Source organism: Rhamphochromis sp. 'chilingali' (genome assembly GCF_963969265.1).
Source record: "Rhamphochromis sp. 'chilingali' genome assembly, chromosome: 5".
NCBI classification, from domain to species: Eukaryota; Metazoa; Chordata; class Actinopteri; order Cichliformes; family Cichlidae; genus Rhamphochromis; species Rhamphochromis sp. 'chilingali'.
Window position 1 is genome coordinate 9,201,973 of NC_137932.1, and position 14,590 is coordinate 9,216,562.

The window sequence follows — 14,590 nt, forward strand, 5'->3', positions numbered from 1 at the left end:
CTGTTGTATTAGGTACAATTTTGTCTGAGCTTGATTATTATTGTAGTGATAGTTTATATGGATACAATGACAGGTCCTTGGACATTTTAAGATTAGCTGTGCCTCTTACTGACATTAAACTTGGAAAAGAACAAATGGAAAGACTACAAAAGACTGCAAAGCTACATTCTGTGATTTCATAGCAGCTTTTTAAAATATGTTAAACTGTATGCAACTGTCCTTGCACATGCTTTTCTTAATTTCTGAACGCCTATAATGTGTCCTTGAATTTTCTGCCTGTCTACTAGTCTGTGTACTCTTAATCTGTAGATGTCATTTGTACACAGGTCTCTCTTGAAAAGCGATCTTGAGTCCATGAGACATCCTGTTTAAAATACTAATAATAACATAACACCAGTATTATAAATGGTGGAGTGCTAATCAGGCATGAGACTGAATGTAATTTCAATCAATCAAACACATTACAGAGATCTGATTTAAAAAACTGATCATCAATAGTGTTGGACAAACAGCTATTTCAAACATAGGGTGTGTCATTTTTACTCTCGAATCTCTGTATGAGATACATTTAAAAATGCAAACACATGGAAGGGTGTTGTCTGCACCATGGCCCGTTTGTCATATAGCCCAGACAAGCAGTGAGGCCATTGCTATGAGACACAAAGAGCAGAAAGATGTGAAACTTGTGACTGATCAGACAAAAAGGACTGGGGGAGACAGGAGGGTGAAGCAGTAGAGAGGCGGTGACAGACACCACAGACAACTCATTCTGCATCCATTAGGCAGCAGCAAGCTTTCATAATCAGCCCCAGAGAGCAAAGGGAGCATGAGGTGATTCATGAAACCCCAGACCAATTAAAATAGCTGTCTCCATGCAACTACATCAAATCAGACCAAGGAATATGGACTGAAATGTGATATGATTATAGATCATCTATTTCAAGCTCCCCAGTGCTGCTTTTAGTATTTTTTTAGTTGTGGAAAACAGTAAAATGTATGAAATCTATCTATCTCTTTGCTTGCCTTATCGTTATTATTAAATCAAATTCAATGACTACAGGAGTTGAGGTAATTCTGCAGATATTATAAGCTTCATCATTCTTTAAACAGAGATATACAAAGGATCTGCATTTCTGATACACTGAAGTACCTAAACTGCTCTCTCCCTGTCTGAGACCAGAGTTAGGGCTATACCTTTATTTCATTCGTGTTAAATCAACATGAACAGAATACCCTTTTTAGATCATTACTGTATATGGTAATTTAAGGGTAAAGAACCAACATTCTTGCCCTTTGAAAGTATTCTCCATATACTGAAGAGTCACGTTAATATTTTAGATATATATGACCATAGTGTACCCCTCTTCTGATCTTCCAGCAGGATAACACATCGTGTCACAAAACTCAAATCATCCCAAACTGGTTTCTTAATTATGACAAGGAATTTACTGCACTCAAATGGCCTCCACAGTCATCAGATCTCAAGATTCGTTTTGAATGTGAAGCCAACAAATCCACAGACAGTGTAATGCTATGGACCAAAATCTCTGAGGAATGTTTTCAGGACCTTGTTCAATCCATTAAAGCACTTCTGAAGGCAAAAGGGGATCCAACCTGGTACTAGCAAGGTCTACAGAAAAAAGTGGCTGGTCAGTGTAGATGATAATTGTTGGAACCGATATTCCAATAAGAACTACGAATGTTGTTTAGAGTTGTCTGTAAACATACTCACATTTGACACAGTTACAGCTAGTGTCCACCCAAGTCTTCCAGATTGCTTACTGCCTTGGGAATTCCCTTGAAGAACCCAAAAAAGATACTAAATATGATGGTACTTTTTCAAAAATCTTTTTCAAAATCATTAGGAAAAGCTTCAGATCAAGAACCACCAGGGTGTTTTGTATTTCAAATTAACTATCCTTTCCTCAAAACCCACCAGTTTAAAGAATTTGGAGTTCAGAGGTACAAAATCTTTACTTTCGACACATTTATTTAAAAACATCTTTACTACTGGTCCTCTAATGGCTTGGATTTCACATGGATGCCTTTGTTTGCTCTAAAATAAATATTTAAGTAAAGCAATCCAGTGGAAAACAAAGCAGCAACCAGCTCATCATTTCTATATCCAGCTATGTCCAGAGTCTAGTAACACAGTTCTATCCTAATATAGCATCCCAAATGTGCATCCACTTGAATTTCCCCATCATCCGTATTCTGTGGGGACTGACCTTCACCAAAGCACCAACCTCTGTGATGAACACACCACTGAGCTGCTGTTTATTTATAGAAATAATTCCCACAGATGAAAACATCAAAAGCGCACATGCTTATATGCTCACGTACATATAATTATGCAAATGAAGACACTCAAGCGCACGCCGGCAAACTGATGCATGTAGTATTGAGTGTTTTTAAAGCATAGCTCGGTGGGTTTGTTGCTCTACACTATGAGACAGATTGCCAAGCAATTAGACAACACAATTCGCTGCCTAACGACTTAGATAAGTTGTCACTGTGAGGAAATGAAGTAAAAATGAAGAGATAAGCAGGCAGTGCCTTTGTAGAGACTGCTCATTTGAGATCAGATTGTACAGAACATTATAGCAACAAGAAACAGAACATCTCAAAATCTAATTGACTAGATTACAGCCTAAAACCACATACTGGATTTCTTTATGGATTCATTGAAGTACAATTTCTGATGTTTTACTAGAATAATTTACCTACTTATATGTTTAACTCTTTTTTGCATTAAGATAAGATAAGATAAGATAAGATAAGATAAGATAAGATAAGATAAGACTTTATATACTATACTAGGGCTGCTCAATTAATCGAATTTTAATCACGATTACGATCTGGGCTTTCAACGATCATTAAAAATGACTGAGCCGATTATTAGCCCCTCCCTCATTTATCCGCGACACCTTAAAGGCCGGTCCGTGAAAATATTGTCGGGCATAAACCGGTCCGTGGCGCAAAAAAGGTTGGAGACCGCTGATTAAGGGGACCCGAGGGAAGCTCGGAAAGCTAAGCAGAAGCTATTTGGAGAGTGACTGCCGTTGGTTGAAAAGAGTTAAAAAAAAAAACTTCACTGGTGTTGCACACTATTTTATATTATTTTTTAAAAGTCATTGTTAACCCTTTAAAGCCGGTCAGAGCAGCACGCTCCGTTTTGCGTAACTATTTTTAAATCCCTGTAGAACCTGAACCGTGTAAGCTAGCGCAATAATTTGTTTTGCATATGAAACCGGAGGAGTTGTACTTACATCTGATGCCATCAGCTTGTCCTCGGTCACGGTTTCGTTCCACATATAGCTTTGCAAAAATTGCATAAAAAGCGCTTGCAGGAACAAAAACATAATATTCCAGAAACACGCTTTGCCGTTCCTATCAGCTGTTCGTAACACTTCCCACAGTGAAATTATGCACATGCTGTTTTCTTTGCAAATTTGCATCATAGGATTGTTTTTTGTTTTTCCTGCAGTATATAAAAATTGCTGTATCTCCAAAATAAAACTATGAAGACACTCAAAATAAATTTCCTGTGGTGGGAAACTATTTTTTGCAACTTTTTTTGTATTTAAAGTTTTGAGGGATAAGCCTCTTAAACTTCTCCAAGTAGAAATATATGTAAACAAAACAAAAGCGATTTTCAATTTTTTTTTGTAGTTTATTGCACTTTTTTGCAATTTATGTAATTACTATGCACTTAATGCATACATATTATTAAAATATGGGCTATAACAGTTGTATTTGTCACGATCTGGTACAGGGATTCAACGCAGAGCGGTAAGGTATCTCCAAGGTGTGGTTTATTTACAGTGCAGTGCAATATATGTACAGTGAAGGGATCCAAAAACTCCGGGGGGAATCACAGGGTAACTCGCTCACGTCTTCTCCGCTCACACTCACACACTTTCCCGTAGCAGGGAGGTCGCAGGTCCGGGGGGGGGGAGATCTGAAGCAGACGAGAAGGCAGGTCACCAACAAATCACAAGTCACGGATATGAAGCACAAGAGCTGTGAGAACACTAACGTTAGGGGTACAATCATCCAGCGACGAGAGGATCTGTGTTCCAGCCTCAAATAGTGCTCCCGGTGATGATGGGTGAGTGTTGTCAGGTGTGTGTGTGGGCCAAGGGCGGGAGCCCACAGTGAGCTCCGCCCAGGCAGAGAGGGAGAAAACAGCAACAGCAATTGTAGCCTTGTGGGGCCGACCGGGCAGGCACGGAGACCATGACAGTACCCCCCCCTCAACGGGAGCCTCCCGGTGACCCACCAGGCTTACCTGGATGCCTGCGGTGGAAGTCCCGGAGCATGGCAACATCCAGGACAGCAGCTCGAGGCACCCAGGAGCGTTCCTCTATCCCGTAGCCCTCCCAGTCAACCAGGTACTGAAAACCCCGACCCCGGCGCCGGGAGTCCATGATGCGGGTGATATTGTAGACCAGCTGACCATCCACGAGCCGGGGGGGCGGCGGGGCCCTGGAGGGAGGGCACAACGGGCTGGAGAGCACCGGCTTGACCTGAGACACATGAAAGACATTGTGAATGCGCATGTTGCGCGGCAGCTTGAGGCGGACAGACACAGGGTTCACAATGGCCTCAACGGGAAAAGGGCCAATAAACTGAGGAGACAGCTTCTTCGACTCAGTCCGTAGCGGCACAAAACGGGTAGCCAGCCATACTTGTTGACCGATGGTGTACACGGGGGCCGGTGTCCGGCAACAGTCAGCGAGGGTCTTGTTCCGCTCCTTAGTACGGAGCAGGGCAGCCCGAGTCGTCCGCCAGACACGACGGCACCCGCGGAGGTGAGCCTGTACAGAAGGAACGGAGTGCTCACCTTCGATGGCCGGGAGCAAAGGTGGTTGATAGCCCAGGGACGCTTCGAAGGGAGACTTGCCCGTGGCGGAGGATGTGTGGCTGTTGTGGGCGTATTCGATCCATGGAAGCTGTTCACTCCAGGTCGATTGGTTGTGCGAAGTGACACAGCGGAGGGCAGCTTCCAGCTCCTGGTTGGCCCGCTCCGATTGCCCGTTACTCTGTGGATGGAAACCGGAAGACAGACTGACCTTGGCCCCCAGTGCGGAGCAGAACTCCCTCCAAACACGGGACGTGAATTGCGGCCCCCTATCCGAGACGATGTCCTCGGGGATCCCGTGAAGACGGAACACATGGGAGGTGAGGAGCCGGGCCGTCTCCAAGGCCGAGGGGAGCTTCGGGAGGGCGACGAAGTGTGCAGCTTTGGAGAAACGATCGATAATGGTAAGTATGGTGGTGTTACCAGCGGAGGGCGGCAGGCCCATGACAAAGTCCAAAGAAACATGGGACCATGGTCGAGCTGGTGTAGGGAGAGGCTGCAGAAGACCCGGTGGAGGGCGGTTCGAAAGCTTATTCCGGGCGCAGGTCGAACAGGCGGCTACATACTCCTTGGCATCCCTAGTCATAGCAGGCCACCAGAAGTAACGTCGGAGGAACGAGCAGGTGCGGAGGACCCCAGGATGGCATGAAAAGCGGGCGGTGTGAGCCCACTGGAGAACCTGAGAGCGGACGGCTGAAGGAACGAAGAGGCGACCAGGTGGACCAGTGCCAGGATCCGGTTCGGTCTCCAGCGCCTCTTGGATGAGCCCCTCGATCTCCCAGGAGATGGCTCCAATTACGCAGGCGGCCGGGAGGACAGGCTCAGGGTCCGAGTCCTCCCCAGTGATGGAGAATTGCCTGGACAGGGCGTCTGGCTTTACGTTCCGTGTTCCTGGCCTGTAGGTGATAGTGAAGTCAAAACGAGCGAAAAACAGTGCCCACCTGGCTTGCCGGGAATTGAGACGTCTAGCCGAGCGCAGGTACTCCAGATTCTTGTGATCCGTCCAGACGATGAATGGTTGTGCTGCTCCCTCCAACCAATGTCTCCACTCCTCCAGGGCCAGCTTGACGGCCAGAAGCTCCCGGTCCCCGATGTCATAGTTACACTCTGCTGGGGAGAGACGGCGAGAATAAAAGGCACACGGGTGCAGCTTACCGTCCATCTGTTGCGACAGAACTGCCCCAACCCCGGAGTCCGACGCGTCCACTTCCACAACGAACTGCCGTGTAAGGTCCGGTTGCCGGAGTATGGGAGCGGTGGTGAACCTGTCCTTGAGCAGGGCGAAGGCTCGCTGAGCGGCAGAATCCCACTGGAAGGGAACCTTGGGAGAGGTGAGTTTAGTGAGAGGGAGAGCGATTCTGCTGAAATCACGAATGAACCGTCTGTAAAAGTTGGCGAATCCCAAAAAACGTTGCACTTGGCGGCGATCAGGAGGAGTAGGCCATTCCACCACAGCTCGCACTTTCTCCGGATCTGTCCGCAAGTCCCCCTTCTCGATAATGTGGCCCAGAAAACTCACAGACGACACGTGGAAGTCGCACTTCTCCCCCTTCACAAGGAGCCGGTTCTCCAGAAGGCGTAGCAGGACCTGCCGGACATGGACCTTGTGCTCCTCGAGCGTCTTAGAAAAGACCAAGATGTCATCTAAGTACACAAACACACAACGGTTAACAAAATCACGAAGGACATCATTAACCATCGCCTGAAACACCGCGGGGGCGTTAGTCAGCCCAAACGGCATCACGAGATACTCAAAGTGGCCCCGATGCGTATTGAACGCGGTCTTCCACTCATCCCCCTCCCTGATGCGCACCAGGTGGTAAGCGTTGCGCAGATCCAGCTTGGTAAAGACGGTCATGCCCTGAAGCAGTTCAAAGGCGGAGAAAAGCAACGGCAAAGGGTATTTGTTCTTAACAGTGATCTGATTAAGGCCCCGAAAGTCAATACACGGCCGCAGCGAACCATCCTTCTTATCCACAAAAAAAACCCCAGCCGCGACAGGGGAAGAGGAGGGGCGAATCAACCCCGCCGCCAGCGACTCCGAGATGTAGCGCTCCATAGCATCCCTCTCAGGCCGGGAGAGGCTGTACAGGCGGCTAGACGGCAGCGGAGCTCCAGGAAGAAGATCGACGGCACAATCGTACGGGCGGTGCGGGGGAAGGGACCGCGCCCGATCCTTACAAAAAACATCCCGCAGATCATGATAAACCCGCGGAACCATCGAGAGGTCCGGGGCGTCCGACGGCGAGGCCGTGGGTGGGAGCGAAACGGGGGAAGCCGCAGCCCGGAGGCAGTTCATATGGCAGGCCACACTCCAACCTAGTACGGCACCCTTCTCCCAGTCGATATGCGGGTTGTGGAGGACAAGCCAGGGGTGACCCAGAACCAGCGGAGTGAGAGGAGCCTTAAACGAAAAAAAACAAATCCTTTCTGTGTGATTGCCAGAGAGAGATAATGAAAGGAATTCAGAAACATGAGTGATGTCAGGCAGGCGCTGGCCCGACAGTGCGTGAACGCGGAGGGGGCGTGACAGAGGCTCCAAGGCGATGTTCAGTTTGGCGGCGAGTGAGGTGTCAATAAAGTTCTGCTCAGCCCCAGAGTCAATGAGAACGGAGAGAGAATGAGAAACAGTCCGAACACGCAGAGTAGCCGGTAAAAGAAGTCTGGGGAGAGGGCTTTCACTCGACAGATCGCCCACCAGCACCCTCACGATCACTGGTGAGCGCGCCCTTTTGCCAGCGTTGGGCAGGAGGAGACAGAGTGGCCTTTACGGCTGCAGTAAACGCACTCACCGGAGGCAAGGCGGCGCTGGCGCTCCGCGGGCGACAGCCGCGAGCGCCCAAGCTGCATGGGCTCTTCCCCATCCCCGGCGTCGGCGTCACACAACCCATGGGCCGCAGTAGGGGTCCCACAAAAGTCCAGCGGGGCATGCCCCGAACGCGCGTGTGCGCTCCGATGTGCGCGCACCTGATCGTCCACCCGCATACACAAAACCAAAAGCGCATCCAGGGAGGAAGGTAGTTCTCGGAGCATAAGTTCATTCCTTATTTCCTCATTAATATTAGTGAGCAATGCACTTTTAAGGGCCTCTTCCCCCCATTTCGCCTGTTCAGCCAAGGTAGAAAAGTCAATAGAAAAATCAGCCATGCTGCGTTTACCTTGTTTAAGCGCAAGCAAGCGCTGGCCGGCGGTGGCAGTTGTGGCTTTCCTGTCAAACACACCTTTAAACTTAGTCAGAAAGTCAGAAAAGGTGATGTCCGGCTCCGCCTGAAGCGCAGCTTGAGCCCAGGTTAGAGCACGGTCCTGGAGTAACTGGACGATATAAGCGATTTTAGCACCATCAGTAGAAAAGGCTTGCGGTTGCTGGCGAAACTGAAGGGTACACTGAGTGAGAAAACCAGCACATTTATCAATCTCTCCCGTGAAAGCCCTGGGAGTAGGGAGGAATCTGTCAACGTGAACAGGTGAGGGAACAGGTGGCGCGACACTTACAGCTGGAACTGGCGCCTCCAACGGAGGAGCGGCGACCAGAGGAGCGGCCGGTAGCGGTGTTAGCTGAGCCACGGCCTGTGTGAGGTTCGCGAGCTCTGCTCGAAGGTGAATGAACATCTGCTCGTGGCGTGCCAGCATCGCGGCCAAAATGGCGAGGGTGGGAGTCGAGACCGCTGGGTCTGCTGAATCCATTTCCGTGGCTGGATGATTCTGTCACGATCTGGTACAGGGATTCAACGCAGAGCGGTAAGGTATCTCCAAGGTGTGGTTTATTTACAGTGCAGTGCAATATATGTACAGTGAAGGGATCCAAAAACTCCGGGTGGAATCACAGGGTAACTCGCTCACGTCTTCTCCGCTCACACTCACACACTTTCCCGTAGCAGGGAGGTCGCAGGTCCGGGGGGGGGAGAGATCTGAAGCAGACGAGAAGGCAGGTCACCAACAAATCACAAGTCACGGATATGAAGCACAAGAGCTGTGAGAACACTAACGTTAGGGGTACAATCATCCAGCGACGAGAGGATCTGTGTTCCAGCCTCAAATAGTGCTCCCGGTGATGATGGGTGAGTGTTGTCAGGTGTGTGTGTGGGCCAAGGGCGGGAGCCCACAGTGAGCTCCGCCCAGGCAGAGAGGGAGAAAACAGCAACAGCAATTGTAGCCTTGTGGGGCCGACCGGGCAGGCACGGAGACCATGACAGTATTGATGTATAGCAACTTAAAATGCTCCCACAAATGGCACTACAGCATGTAAAAAAAAAAATAAAAATAATATAAGCTCTGGTGGACTTGGTTCTATAGTAGGTCTTAAAGGCTTAAATAAATATCGTCAAATAATCGTGATCTCAATTTCAGTGAAAATAATCGTGATTATCATTTTTGCCATAATCGAGCAGCCCTATACTATACTACTATATACTATATATATTATATATATAGTGATTGTAATTCTCTGCTAAGTGTCTGTAAAGTTTGCTGGGTTTTGGCTCCAAATGACTAAATGTAACTTAGTGCTGATTCATGCTGCTGTCGGACCTGGCAAGGATTTTTGAGCTCCAGGTTATTAGGATGAGGGTCATCCCAAGTTAGCAGAACTACCAAGAAGATTTTCAGTCTAGTTATGGCTGAACATTCAAGAAAGGCAGTTTGAATATTGCATGAGTCTCTCAACTAAGTGCCTTAAACTTAAGTCACCACTGAGCTGCAATCCTTCTGGGTATCTTGGTTCTTTTTTTTCTCTTGTTTCTCTTGCTTGCTTATGTTCTTTTAATTAAATATCTGCTGCAGTCCAGCTTTCCAAACTACAGAGCATCCTTCAACTGTAATGCATCATGATTTAGAAACAGATCTCCCATCAACTGAAAATACTGACATGCACATGCACACACTTACATTTACCCACATCATCATATATATACGTAACCTAATTATGTGGATACACAGATGAAATGGCCAAGAAGATGCTATCTGTTTTCCATGATCAGTTGCTAGAACAGGGTCAGAATTAGTACAAACTGCTTTTCGGATCAGCTCAATGTCAACAATACCATCAAAATCGGACAGATAAGCATGATAATAATAACTTCATGAGGTTCACGTTAGGGAAATGCGCATTACATGATACACAACAAGATAATGGGAGAAATTTCATTCAAGAACATCTTCAAATCAGGAATCACATGGTTCCAGTGTATCAGAACAAGCATATGAACGTGACCGTGACACTGTCACACACACAAACACAACTTTGACCTTATGTAACGCATGCCACACATAGTTTATAACATACATACTATATCTACATATACTCTAAAGAGATATAGTTAGTTAAAAAATTATTCATTTTAAATATTTCAAATGGAATAATTAGATAACAGAAATGAGTGATGTGGTGCTGTTACCATGGTGAGATATTCACAGAACTCCAAAACCACTGCAGTTGCAGTCTCTGGCTACTGACAATACACTCAAGCACTTTTTTGCCAAGCTGCGCATCTCTCCTAATAAATGAATCAACAATCCATCTCTATATATATTGTGAGACAAGAAGAGAGAGAAGAGCCCTGCTGTCATCTCTCAGAAAACTCAGGACAACAACAGTTAACACAGAGATGCTGTCCATAAAGAGTGAGCACACACTCTCTCTTTGGTCCAGGTATTATTAACATGTTGTCTCTATTACATGTATTATGGGAACAAAAGAAAGACAAGGCCCCATTAGCTGAATCAATTAATTTTCAATTAACTGTGTTTTAGCTTAGGCTTTAGAGAATTGGCATTAGAAAGTTTGTGAAGCTGAAGTATCTATAACCTGCACTGTTTTCACGGCCGGCAGGGTGCGGCTCCTCTAGCTTTCACATGCTGCTCTAAGAGGATATCCTCCAACGTATTAACATCAGCACAGAAACTGTGCATTGGGGGCTTCATGGCATGGGTTTCCGTTATACCTAGAGTGTAAGCGGATTACCATTTGTTAGTAAATCGCATTAGCAGGCTCTTCGGTGTGATAATATTAATCTTAAGTGACATTCATTTTTAGTCATTATTATTATTATTTAGCATATAATATTAATTACTTATTCATACTTCATAACTCATAACAAATTCATAGCATAAACCACCTTTCATTTATACCATTTTCAAATCAGGTCTTTATACTGTACGTAATATAGTTAATGAACAGAATAAATATAGTCACGAGAATTAGTCAGTGAGTTTATACGATGACAACCAAGTTGTGAATCACACATTTGGGATTCAAAGTTCAAAGAGACTGTGTGAATAATGCCAATAACTAACAAAAGAATGGAATCTATTATGAATCTTTTTGAAATAAATAACATGCTGAAATCTCAAAATCTGTCAGTACCATTAAAGGTTTAGAATCTTCACACCACAAAGTATGAGCGAAACCAGAAAATGTGAACCATAACCTGCTGTTATGTGTTTACTTAATCCATCTGAGTGCTTAGGCGCCACAAGTTCAAAGCACAACCCACTATAATTTTCTCAGAGCTCAGGGTACAAACAAATCACAATGAATTGACTCCCATTGGAGTTAATCTATATATATAATATTTTCAGAAGAAAAATAACCAATTTCGGTTCTAAACGAAAAATTCTCTGTAATCCATGAAAGTTTCTAAGAAAGTAATTACTTCCAAATCGAACTTTTCAGCCCATTTCTTTTTCTTCATCCATAAAATCATACCATCACCTGTGTATATTTGAGCTGTGAGGAATGGGTGAAAAGGAGCTAGGATCTTAAGATGATTTAAACAAGATGTCACCTTGTAACCTGTTTAAACTCCTCACAACTTCCTTTTTTAGCAAGCCAAAGGAAGTAATACTGTGAAACTGCCCTCCTTTCATGTCCTGTCAACGCAAAACAAAAGCTTAAAACCCTCATTTTAGTCTTAATTCACAGCAGCAAACACTGATTTTTTATTTATTTCAAAGAGGCGAAAGAAAACAGATCCCTCGGGCACAGTATCACTGGACATTATTACATAACATACTAAGGCATGTGCAGGAGTCTTGTATTGTTATCCTCTGACATGAATCAGCATGCTGATTCACACCGCCTTTACTGTGACCAAAAAGAGTGACACACACTCACACAGTTTCCCACAGAAAGCACACGTGAGCAAAGTTGGCAAGGCTGTTTTACTGATACATGCAAAAAAGGTCATCCCATTTGTCCTCTGCGGTTTCAGAGGAGCTTTACAAAGATTAAAAGAAAAGTTGTGATGATGTCAGATGTTTTTGACTTTGAGACTTTTTATCAGAAAGTCTGTGTTGCAAACTGGCAGGGAAGGTCACACAAACTGATACTGTTAGTAGTGATGCAGGCCATCTGGGATGCGGCCTTTCTGAAAAAAAGAAAATCGATATCTGCTGCTTCTTGTTTTGACCATTTTCTTGTGAGTTCCCCAAATTTATTAAAGCACAATAAGAAATTACCTGAGTAAAATGTCTAGATATGGTTTAAAATACTCAAAATGTTTTATGTTTATCCCAAATGTGCTTCATTAATGTATACACAGACTACAACGGAGTCACCTCAGGGATATATAGAGAACTATAAAACACTTCAAGGGAGTAATGATCTATTGCTGTGACATTTGACCTTTTCAGATACCTGCTGTGGGTCAAAAGAATGTCGTCATCAATCATACATCATACAATTACAGTGAAACCATGAGTTCAATGTTTTTAAATCATGCCCCCATGCTATTTTTTATAAGTGAGCAAAGGTACACTTTGTAAAAAAAACGAATTCACTGTTCTTAACTCTGACTTCACGAATAATTACCTACAGTTAGCGTTTATACTTGTTTATGCCACTCCACCTCTAACAGATGGGATTATTACACAATCAGGATTCTGCCCCAAAGCAGCTTCCCATCCTCTGAAAAGCCAAACAGGGAAGAAACAGAGTACTTTTTTTTCAGAATCCTGTCCTCTGCATGAACCTTGCTGTCACAGCCATTATTACAGTATCTTCTCGCTTTGGAGGCGTTTTCGACGATGTGACACCTGTTAATAAGCTGTTGCTATTTTAAATAATAATAATAATAATAATAATAATAATAATAATAATAATAATAATAATAAAAAGAGTGAAATAAATAGTAGTTTTCAGACGGATGTTGAGTTCTGCCTCGGTGGAGGGAAGCGTGATGATACACCCTATTAAATATCCCTCCACTGGACAGATGCCCGCATCAGCAATGCGGGTTTCAGAGGCATGAGAGTGACCTCAGCCTACCCACACATAGACACACACTGGCGCGCGCACTTAAGCGCTCCACGGCATCCCTGACCAAAATATTGAGCTTCTGTGCCATGCGGCGCGTAGCGGACAGTGTTAGTGACCTGTGAAAACCTATAGTCTACTCGACTGTATTGAATAACCGCATGCAGCATAGGGGATTTAGTTTGATAAGACATCATACTATTGTTGTAGAATTTTACAACACTGTTAGACCATGTCTTCTAAATCCACGTTAACTCTCTGACACACATGTTTAAGCACTGTTAAAAATGATGCAGTTATACCGCAATTACCTTAAACTACTCAATAATATAAAGTATCGTTTTAAGAATAAACCACGGGCCTGCGGGGTTCATCTTGGGAGTGCATCTGGAAATTATATGAATGAAAAAAGCGGGTTATTATAAGGCAGCCGAGCGCAAGTACCACTCTTATTGGGGTTATTTGGGCATGCTGACAGAATATTTGAATCATTTAATGAGGATTTGTCCGGAGCATCAGTATGCTATTGCAGGGAGTGGCATGTCAGCCTACGTATTCGTATTCACCTCCACCTCCACGTACCCCACACGGCCACGAGTGAAAAACACCAATAAAAAGGGTCTGAATGCGCATCTGAAAGTGTGTCCGGGCAGCGGATAAAACGCACAATAATTTCTATTACGTAAAGGGTATCTTACCTCTCTGCACGGCGCCTTCTCTCCTCGCAAGCGTAGAATCGACAACTGGCTCCTCCCCCTTGAGGACCAAACAGTAGCACAGAAATCTGCACCCCACACCCACACCCACCTCCCTCCACTCCCCACCCAGGTCGCCTCCTCTTCACTGCCTCACACAAACCGTGTCCGCCCGACGGAGCTGCAGAGAGGGGGTGGGTATTGTGGTCCAGACCGGTCCGGTTGAGAGGCGAGCAGAGGAAAGGAGATCCGCAGTGAGGAAAGCCTTCCCTCTTACAGCAGCTGCCTGATGGCTTTTCTGTGCGGCGGCCTGGAGGGGAGGCACACTGCAGAGATGCGAGCCAATGACATGGCGCAGAATCCCAGGATCTCCTATTCATAAATGCCCAGTCCCATAAAAAAAAACAAAAAAACATTCTCCCTCGTTTCAGATATAAAGCCAAAGCAGTCTACATGCAGGACTCCTTCCTCTTCTTTTCTTTGTTTTTCCTTTTTTCCCGTTTTGACATCTTGTCCCAATTAACCTGGCAGATTGTTTATGGGGTTTTGGTCATTTATAGTGACACATGACAGCTTACTGTTGTGTCCACTGAGTGATTGTTTCTATTTTTGATTCCAGAGAAACCACACTCTCTTTGTTCTCTGGGATTTCTTGCAGCCCACTCTGCAGACACGAATTCTTCTTCAAGTTCCAATTTCTGTTGATGGGGAAGTACTCAAATGTACTCTCTATTCTTTTTTTTCTCGGTTAACCTAGATTTAAGTCCCATTTAAGTCTAC

At 45.2% G+C, this 14,590-nt stretch overlaps 1 protein-coding gene across 5 annotated transcripts in view; it reads right to left on the reverse strand.

The window, feature by feature from the left end:
* LOC308397398 (E3 ubiquitin-protein ligase RNF19A) overlaps nucleotides 1–14,590 on the reverse strand; it is a 36,768-nt gene that overhangs the window by 19,998 nt on the left and 2,180 nt on the right. For 2 of the 5 annotated variants that reach the window (XM_080883291.1, XM_080883287.1), the window contains exon 1: nucleotides 13,814–13,950. The exons of 1 other annotated variant lie outside the window; for it this stretch is intronic. The gene's annotated coding sequence lies outside the window, so the exon portion shown is untranslated. Of the gene's footprint in view, nucleotides 1–1,732; nucleotides 1,798–8,356; nucleotides 8,376–13,813; nucleotides 13,951–14,590 lie in introns of those variants that run through there. 2 more of the 5 variants (XM_080883288.1, XM_080883289.1) reach the window with 2 other exon arrangements.